Source organism: Eurosta solidaginis, chromosome 1 (genome assembly GCF_040869045.1).
Source record: "Eurosta solidaginis isolate ZX-2024a chromosome 1, ASM4086904v1, whole genome shotgun sequence".
NCBI lineage: Eukaryota > Metazoa > Arthropoda > Insecta > Diptera > Tephritidae > Eurosta > Eurosta solidaginis.
The window spans coordinates 104402330-104410354 of NC_090319.1; the positions used below are offsets into that span (position 1 = coordinate 104402330).

Here is an 8025-nt window from a genome sequence, read left to right on the forward strand (position 1 = left end):
TCACCCCAGCCTTCCACTTCCAAATAAAACACCAGGAGCAATAGTGGCAGGAAACGAGTTCAGCCCTCACAGCCTTCCGTGGCAAACGTTTTGCAATCTTTCCTGACCACTCGGCAAACAACCTACCGCAAACAACCACTGCATGTCCAATACACTCGTTTTTCAATGTGATGGCGCACTCTGTGGCGGCATTACCCCAGGACTTGCAGTTGAAGGCGAAAGGCAAAATTTTTGCCATCGTATTGGAAGTGGAAGCAGAAAAAATAGAAAGGAATGCAAGAGGTATTATTATATATACTGCTTATGTGCACTTTTTATGTTTTGATATGAAATTATCTTTTATTCTTTACTTTGATTAATAGGGGGACTCATGATAGCATATAAACTTATAAGGTGTAAAATTATATTCATTTACACACGCGGTTATATGAACGCACCTAGTAATACTCTTGATAAACTTGATTGTTTTTCAGCTGTATTATTGCCAAACAAATTTTTTTGATTGTTATACAAATTAAAAAATACCAAGATTAAGTGAAAAATCAAAACTAAAACGCCTTTACTTGCTGATGTTGGAGATTTCTGATGAAAATGCCGGCTGTAATGTCTGCAAGGTTGCATTCCTTTGAGTTTACCGCGTTTACACAATGAAATGTGCGCGTAAATTTATACAAATTGTGTAAATGATTTTTCATACAAAATTTGACAGCTCGTTTACGCACTAGATAAATTTACACGTTTACACACTTTATAAGGCATTTATACGGTTACATGAGTCCCCCTAATATAAAACTGTTTCTCTCCCTTTCAGCTTTCTTGGCCTGCGCTCAAAACTTTGGTGTACCCACACAAGAAACCTTCCATTGTGTTGATCAATGGGAAACACAAAATTTGAATTCTGCAATTCTATCGTCATTTGCCTGCAATCATTAGGCCGCAAAGTAATCAGCCCTATTCTGCATTTCGACTTGGATTGGATTTTTTCGATTTGGCAATTTTGGTATTCTGTGTTCCAATCTCTTTCGATCCAACTTCGAATCGTTCGATTTTGTGTATTCTGCATTTCGATAGTAGTTCCGTTTTTCTAAGTTGCAAATTAGTTGGCGGAAAAATATTTTCTTTTTATTTTTTTATTAATTTATAACAGAATTTTAGCAAAAATGTAAGTAAAACTTGTTGAGAAACGTAAAAAGCTTGATGATTGTTTTTATATGTTTCCAGGTCAAAAACAACATGTCGATGTCGAAGTCCTTGGACGTATTTGCCCCGCAAAAGTATCTAACACATACTTGAAAGCATCCTTATTAAGTCAAAAGTTTTTTTAACCTAAATAGGAAAATAAGTCATTAAACTTTGTCACTTTTAAGTTAAATTTCTTACAATTCGGCACTCATATCAAATGGATTACACAAATCTCGCAATATTTGCCTCTCCATTCTCGTCTGGCCATTTTCGTATGCGTTGCTTTCCAACTCCACAAATAATGCCGCGGCTATTGACTACATTATAATAGACAGCTATAATTTGTGTATGTTCGTTGGGTCCAGTTATATGCCAAAGCAAGCTGCCGGAGTAGAGGAAGTTGAAGCGAAAACGTAAACAATCCTTGCGGAAAGAATAAATAAATCTTCATTTTAGGCCACTGCAATGAAATTAGCATCCATAGAATTCAGAAAATGTCAACTATATTCGTGCAGGAATCCTTTTTAACAAAACTTGGTGGCCACGGCAGGGAATTGGAGAAAAGAACGACAAAAACACACTTACAATTATGAAAGCACTTCACTCAAAAAAATATAACACGGCGCAATATATTCTATTCCTTTTCTTTGTACAAAATGGCTTGGATAATAAAATATAAACGTTTTTCAGTGTTTTTTTTTACAAATTTTCCTCAATTTATTTTGTTGCAGTGTTCGCACATTCCATACAGACAGCTGATTTCGAAAAATCATTTGCTCTTCCTCTTCTCGTTACAAATCCGTCGTAATGCAGAATACCCAATTTCGATTAAAGCGGAGCGTAGAACGGGAACGTAATCGAAATGCAGAATAGGGGTGAATAACAAAACAATTTAAATAAAAATTACATTAACTAATAAATAATTTTATATGCAACATTTTCAGGCACACAACTTTGGTAAACCATCAATCGGACCCAAGGAGGCTGACAAAAATGTATCAATTTTTCCGAAGAACAACCGTGCCGTACAAAATGTCATCTCACTACAATATGGCTCGAATAAGGGTGCAAATCAATCGGGCATTAATTTCAGCAACACTCGACACATGTAAAAAGCTAACTTACAACATAAATATGTATTACGACTGCGCAGAAGCAAGTGTGTATAACAATGACGTATAACAGTTTAAACAATTTTATTTGAATTTACATATATACTTTGTTTGTTGAGTGCATCGCTATACATATATATTTATTTTTTACGGCATTTTTTTTTTAATTAAATTTAATCATTCCACAAGTGTCCAAATTTTGAAAAAGAAGAAAGAAGCGAAAAAAAACGAACTAACAAATGTATTCCAAATTTTGCATTCTTGATAATTTACTTTATAAAAGTATACTTGTATTGAACAACACATTTATGTATGTAGCATTATTCAATGTAAGCATGATCACTTTAAAACACAAGCAAAGAAGAAAGATCTTGAAAATTGTATCATAACCTTTTTACTTATATTTTAGTTTCTATATAATTGGCACCTACCAAAATGAGCAAATACTATAACAAAATACGTTAAGAGGTCTTCTATAGATCTATAGATACATATTACATATGTACAAAACTATACTTGTATATTAGGGCAGGTCGATTTAAAAATCGCTCATTGCTCTGTGAAAATCGTATTCTAGGGATCAAAATAAGAAACTTTGCCGAAGGAACCATACCTCTAAAACGAATTCTGATGTCCCCCCTTTGGGTCGAACTTTTGGGTAGGAGAAATTTCAATTCTACCTGCTGTGCCTTGTGGTGGCTTAAAAAAAACAACACAAGCAATTTTACGATCTGCAATTGTGTCACAGTGATACCTTCATTTTTTAAAACGGTTGAATAAAAAACCCACACAACTATGTTTACGACATGCAGATGCATCACAGTGATGCCTTGGTGTTAAAAGGGGGTTGTAAAAACGCTAATTTCTAATATTTTTTTTTAATTTCTTTTCTATTACTAAGTTAAATTCATTTTTTCATTTACATATATTCTGACTAAATAAATTTCTAAAGAGAAAAATAAACTCCAAAAAGAAAAAACATAGGCATTTCAAAGTGGGATTTTTCAAAATTTGCAAGTTCGACCCAAAGGGGGGGACATCAGAATTCGTTTTAGAGGTATGGTTCCTTCGGCAAAGTTTCTTATTTTGATCCCTAGGATATGATTTTCACAGAGCAATGGGCGACTTTTTTGCCTCCCCTCAAATCGACCCTAATAACTATTGTATATGTATTTGGAATGCCTCATTTTTGCTATTAAACATTCAACACTGTTAATACACCAACAACTCCATTAAAGAAAACACCAATCATTCGCATTCTATGAAACTTTTACTCTTAATTTATGCAAAGATTGAAAAAATGAATATCTAATTGTATGGCCTTTTTTAAAGTGTGAAATTTGTCAACTTAACCTGTAAAACTTTTGAATAAAAAGCAAACAAAATATATCAAACCAAAATGTAATTAAAGTGTCTTCTCCCTTTTAAATACCGTTACATATATATTATTGTAGAATGTGTTTATTAATCATATACAGAGATACGAATTTATTATCAGTCGAACAGTTAAATGGGTGGATGATGTCATTCTTCCGATGTATGTTGTCCCTGCCAAAATCGTTGGTTCATGTGTTCCATTTTTGACGATTGAAGTATTTTAACGATCACCTTCTCCAGCTCTCGCTTTGCTTGTGAGTACTCCATGGGAATATTTTGGAAGTATCTACCCTTCCGTAAAGAATGTGGTCCAATTTACATGGCGATGTCCTACCCTGACAAATCGTTGGATCATGTGTTCCGTTTTTGACGTGTTGGAGTATCTAAAGGATTACCTACTCTAGCTCTGGCTTTGCTTGTGAGTACTCTATGGAATATTTACTTGGGAGTATTTTGAAAAGTATCTACTCTCGCGAGGGTATTCCATGGAGTACTCAGGAACACAGTGAGAGCCGGAGTATGTGGTCCTCTCCTACCCTGCTAAAATCGAGAGTACTCCGTGCAATTTTATGTTCCATTTTCATCATATTGGAGTATTTAGAGGATCACCTACTGCAGTTCTCGCTTTGCTAGTGTTTACTCTATGGAGTATTTGCTAGCAAGTATTTTGGGAGTATCTAATCTCCCGTAGGCATTCCATGGAGTACTCAGAAACCCAGCGAAAGCGGGAGTTGGTGGTACTCTCCTAGGACATCGCTATGTAAATTTGACCACATTTCCTCAAGGAGTACTCCTTAGCTAATTGAACGGAGTATAGGAGTATAAAGTACCATACATTTCTATTGGGTACGTAAGTAGCTCTTACTTGTTTATTAAAAATAATAATAATTACGTAAATTACAATAGTTAGTTATTTTATTTATTACAGTCTTTGGACTTAGATTAAATCTATGAGATCACATTTATACATTATACAGTCTTTGGATTTTGCATAACTAATTTTGAGTTATAAAATTTATTTCTTTATTACATAATAGGTACTCCTTTACAATATTCGTATAATAGCCTCTTGAACTCTTTCATATTTTTACAATCTTTTAAGTCCCTAGGAAGTTCATTGTATTCTCTTGATCCCTCAAAATATATACTCTTTTTATCAAATTCGGATTTTACAATTGGTAAGTGGAAATTATTTTGGTTTCTTGTGTTATAGTTATGGACATCGTTGTTGTATTTTACACGATCATTTAGATAATTTGGTAGGTTTCCTAATTTCATGTTGTGTATGAATTTCAAAGTATAATATAACACAAGCTGTTTTACACTAAGCCAGTTCAAGCTGTTTAGTAGCTCTTGTATGGGAGTATCAAAACGCTTCTTTAAAATAAATCGCATCACCGTATTTTGTTTTTTCTTCAACGTATTTATCCTTGAATCAGCTATTGTAAATATAATCATTGGGCAATGTATAAAATGAGGTTCAACGATAGACTTATAAACCATTGTTTTATAGTATCGGCTTACGTGCTTGCACGTCCGTATCATAAAACCTATCTTCTTTAAAACTTTCCCCTCTACATATTTAAGATGCTCATCAAACTTTAATCTTTCGTCTATTATAACTCCTAAGTATTTTATTTGGTTTATTCTTTCTAATGGGATATTTGCTATTTTTAGGGTTACATTAGCCGTTTTTTTTAACACGCGTATATCCGTTTACGCTTAAACTTTATATTGAATGCTAAGAGACAAACTATAAATACACCTCTGAAATTGCTGCGCATAAATTTTGTCCTACTAAATTTCAATACGCATTATACTCAGATGTAACTGAAATATGTGTCTTTGTTTCACCCTGTACACTAATTCTATGTATTATATGTGTGTCCACAATTCATCGCAACTGATTCAGCTATATGTTATACCCTATGGCCATCAGAGCGTTGCGTCTCCGGTTTTCGGTACACCCTGTTGCTGTAGCTAGTTGTTTTACCACAGCCGCTAGATGGGTCTCCTAAGCATTATCTAAGCGAAGATAGGCGTTTTTTAACACGCGCAAACGAAACGTATACGCGCGTGTTAAAAAACACGGCTATTGTCAACTCCTGAGTGTATTTTACTCATAACCATCCATTTTGTTTTCTCAATAGCCGTGTTTTTTAACACGCGTATATCCGTTTACGCTTAAACTTCATATTGACTGCTAAGCGACAAACTATAAATACACCTCTGAAATTGCTGCGCATAAATTTTGTCCTACTAAATTTCAATACGCATTATACTCAGATGTAACTGAAATATGTGTCTTTGTTTCACCCTCTACACTAATTCTATGTATTCTATGTGTGTCCACAATTCATCGCAACTGATTCAGCTATATGTTATACCCTATGGCCATCAGAGCGTTGTGTGTCCGCTTTTCGGTACACCCTGTTGCTGTAGCTAGTTGTTTAACCACAGCCGCTAGATGGGTCTCATAAGCATTATCTAAGCGAGGATAGGCGTTTTTTTACACGCGCAAACGAAACGTATACGCGCGTGTTAAAAAACACGGTTATTAATTTTGAGCTTGTTTTGACATAGCCCTTTTTATACAGAGTCTACATCCGTTTGTATTTTTGATATGGCCTCAGTTATGGATATGGATGGACAGCTTATCGTCAACAATGCATCATCTGCAAATAGTCTTATTTTACAGTGACTCAAACAAGTTTTAATATCATTTATGTATATTATGTACAGAATCGCGGCTAGTACTGATCCCTGTGGTAAACCTATTTCAACTTCTATTTCAGGAGATGTCACGTTCCTAATTAAAGTTTTCTGTTTTCTTCCTGTAAGGTAGCTTCTGAACCACTTTAAAGCTGTATTTCGGACGCCGATGGTATATAATTTCCTGAACATCATATCTCTATCAATAGTTTCAAAAGCTCTTTTAAGGTCAAGAAAAACTGTAACTGTTACTAGTTTGCAAGACATTCCTTCTTTCCACTCTGCTATCTCCATGTTCAATGCGATTTCACAGGAGTGTTTTGATCTAAACCCTGATTGCTCGCTAATAATAATTTCATATTTATTTACATATTCTAGCAGCTGTTCTTTTACAATTTCTCTATTATTTTTTCATCGCTAGGTAACGTATTTATTGGCCGTATTTCTTCTGGTTTTACTGTTCCTTTAACTTTTTCAACTGGTATAAATGTCGACGTTTTCCAGCATGCTGGAAAAACACAACTATTAAAGCTTTCATTAACTATGCTAGTATAATAGTATCCTAAGTATACCATACTATCTTTAACGACACCTTCTGTTAATAATTTTCTTCCACCATATTTATTTTGTAATGTTGCCGCTGTACGCAAGAACTGATCAACACTTACATTTTTAAGTTCAAATAAATTTCTATTTATGTCTACCTCAGCTTCAACTGGCATAATGGTTTCAATACTACTACGTATTATTCTTATACTTTCAATAAAAAACTGATTTAATTGTCTTGCAATTTCATAATCTTCCTCAACATAAGTGTTGTTTATAAAAACTCGTTCTATTTGAGAATTCTCGTTGTTCATATTTACAGCATCTTTTAGACATTTCCACATCAGCCTTTGGTTGTTACTGTTGATTGTGATTTTATTTTCCATGTATTTCTTCTTTTTAAACTTGATTACTCTTTTGTAGTGTCGTTTTATATCATTGTAATTCTCCCATGAGTTTGATATCTTTGCCAACTTGTAAAGTTCAAATTTTTGCTTGTTTAGTTCTGTAAGTTCACGATCGTACCGCTTATTCATTATTTTGATTTGAACTTGCTTTTCAAATATTATCGTATCCATTACGTCTTCCAAAATGTTATTTATGACTATGACTTTCTCATCGATGTCACAGTTTGTAATTTCGGCCAGATTATAATTCCTAAGATGATTTAATAAATTTTCCCCCGTATAGTTGTCCCAGCATAAGCGGTTATCATACACTCTCATTTTGTAGTTTTTTTGTACAGGCAGTTTGATACAAATTGTTTCATGATCTGATATTCTCAGATTCTCTAAGTTTTGCATTTCGATATCACCGCTATTGCTATAGAGGTCTATTTTGGTTTGTGATGATTCGGTTATTCTTGTATTAAAATTGATTAACTGTCTCATTGACATTGATGTGAATGTTTGATTTAGCTGGTTTGAGTAAGTTGACCTTACATTCATGTTTATATTGAAATCACCAATAATGGCATTGTTTCCATTTTCATTAAAATATTTGTCCAGCATTTCACCTATGTATCTAATGAACTCAGCATCGCTTGTATCCGGTGAATGGTATACTACACCAATTTGCCACTTAATTGTGCTTCTCG

General features: G+C 34.0%; 1 long non-coding RNA gene across 3 annotated transcripts in view; it reads left to right on the plus strand.

Annotated features, from left to right (window-relative positions):
• LOC137236649 (uncharacterized) overlaps positions 1–3704 on the plus strand; it is a 42437-nt gene extending 38733 nt beyond the window's left edge. The window contains exons 1-3 of one of the 3 annotated variants that reach the window (XR_010948548.1): positions 1009–1162; positions 1222–2057; positions 2127–3704. This is a non-coding gene — a long non-coding RNA (uncharacterized lncRNA). Of the gene's footprint in view, positions 1–1008; positions 2058–2126 lie in introns of those variants that run through there. The other 2 variants (XR_010948549.1, XR_010948547.1) reach the window with 2 other exon arrangements.
• The last annotated feature ends 4321 nt before the right edge of the window (positions 3705–8025 follow it).